We start from the raw sequence: 2,553 nt of genomic DNA on the forward strand, positions 1-2,553 counted from the left end.
TACAAAAGCTAATGTTTTTTTTCCGTGATGCAAGTGTGTGTCTTTTACTTTGAGTTACTCCATCCTTAAGATTTCATCATAGACTCCCTTACACAATATCCTAAAACACACCGAGGTTACTTGTCCATGTAAATTAACATTCAGTTATTTAATTGAATTTAATGATTTAATTTTTCTACATGTAGCTAACACTGTAATAAGGCCATTATGAAGGCAAATAAAGGGCACTTTGGAGAAATAAAAAGTGCGTATACATTTGAAATCAATCAATATTGTAAAATGTTTATATTTTGATGGAAATGTGGAAACTTATTCATTGTCTCCTTGACGTGCATGAACATATGCATTTCCTTATCCTCTTGAATCTTGAGCTAGGTTGGATCAAGCTATGTTTCGTGGGTGTTGACTTCCTCCTTAATGAGGTGGTCTATTGTTGTGGAGCAGTCGACTTCTCTTAAATATTTATTTTAAGATCTAAAATTTCCTAGGATCTTTGATTATGGAAAGCTCTTTATTACATTGCACCAAGTTTATGTTCTTTTAGGAGAACTATAGCTTACACTTTTTAGCCTCCTTTAACCTTTTAAATCCATAATTTTGTGGATCATTAAATGCACAATCTTGTGACACATTGTCAGGGTCCGTACAATTGAAGCAATATTCGTTTTTGTTAGCTTTCATACATAACATGATCTCAATGTTCCAAGAATTTGGGGATTTATGCTCAGCCTCTAGTCTAGATATTTTGAACATACATACAGATACAACTAAATTGGTGAAGCTTGCAAATTTATGTCCTATTAGTATGTTTATTGAGCTTCTTCGCACCTGTCATGTATTCTTGGTCAAGAATGGTATGTGAAAGAGGTGGATGAAAAATGCTACGAGATTCACTTAGACACTCTAGTTGTCAAGTATACGATTGTCACTCAATCGCTTATCATCTCATTTTGGTAAACATGTTCTCACTTTGTTGAAAGTTGCTATGTGTATATTGACCAAGAGTCAACATGTTTGGAGAATAACATTGTCATAGATGTGAAAGTAGTGGATAAAGAACTTAACATGACAATGATAACAATAAGGGAGAAATTCAACCTGATTCAAATCCAATGTGACATAGTGAAGGAGACTACAGACAACAAGACCTCAATTTTATCTCTTGCTAAGCGGATGCAAAGTAATGCAACAAAGAAATTTGATGTATTTAATGGAATCATTTGACGTCAAGAGATCATGTGTTGGTAGTATTTTCAAGTAATAAAAAATCATAACTTTGTTCTCAATTAGGGTATTTTTAATAAAAAGTGTAAGACAAATTCTTTATCACCTTTTCAACCATTACTTCATTGGATATTAACATAGTCTATTCATTATGCCTTTTTATCATCATTTTTAAAGATTTTGATAGGTTTATAATTGTTCTTTAGTTTATCTTTCCCAGGAATCTAAGAAAATACTTTAATTTTCTTTGCAACCCTGTATATCTAAGTGATTATATGTATGTAATAATACATATCTTCTCCCCATCCTAGCAACATTCTCTACTTGTACTAATACTTTTGGCAAACAATATTCTTTTGTAAACAACACTCATAAATGCATGCATAAATGTATAACTAACCCAAATTAGTATCAGTTCCTTGCAACCATTGGCTCTTATATCAACTGAGAGATCCCCTTCATAGCGATCTATGCAAGAACTATACAATTTATCTATCTAGTTAATACAATAATTTAAAATGAATCAAAGTCTAGAAGCGAAAGTAGAAGAGGGCATTCTCACATCTAACATAGCATGGAGTATTTGAGCCAAAATGCATTCAAAGGTACTTAGGGACTATTGCTACCCGTGAATGTTTATGTGTGAGGAGACTCACAATTACAAGTGGAAGGTGAATAAATGTATGTCTCTTATTGCTTTTGGAAGGAAAAGAAAAAAGAGAGGATAGTGGAGGGTGAAATAGAGTGTGCAGATGAGAAGGGAGAATATATGAGAACTTTATTGTCCTAATTAAAATGAAACAAGCATGAACCATGAATTGTGCCATAAAAATTAAGTACGTTAAAACTTGAAATTAAAAATAATATCATGAGAGTATTGGACTCTGTGAGGAATCAATTGTTCCACCTATTCCCACTACAAACAGATAGAACCTCACTACGTTGGGAGCGTGCTACAACACCTCCGTTCCATCCTAAATTGTGAAAATAGTCCCTTGCCTCCCTCCGTGAGTCTGAACTCTGTGAGTGCTTAAGCTTTTGATGGGGGAGTTGTTGCCGGTTACGCATGTAGAGTTCAAGGCAAAGATACAATATTTTTTTGGTGGTCTATGACATTAGACTTGTGTATAGTACATGCTTTCATCTTTAATGTGGTCTCTAAAAGTTCTCCAACATACTGTGTGTGAAATGCATCTCCAAAAAAGGCCCATGAAGCGGGCTCAAATAGCATGCTCATGTCTTCAGCATATCAAACTATCAAGGAAAAATATTTGATGTAATGCCTCTTGGTCTTGTTAGGATCCTAGTCTTCTGAATGACTATAGTTAG

Source organism: Adiantum capillus-veneris, chromosome 3, assembly GCF_014529385.1.
Source record: "Adiantum capillus-veneris isolate H3 chromosome 3, ASM1452938v2, whole genome shotgun sequence".
In the NCBI taxonomy this organism is placed as follows: Eukaryota; Viridiplantae; Streptophyta; class Polypodiopsida; order Polypodiales; family Pteridaceae; genus Adiantum; species Adiantum capillus-veneris.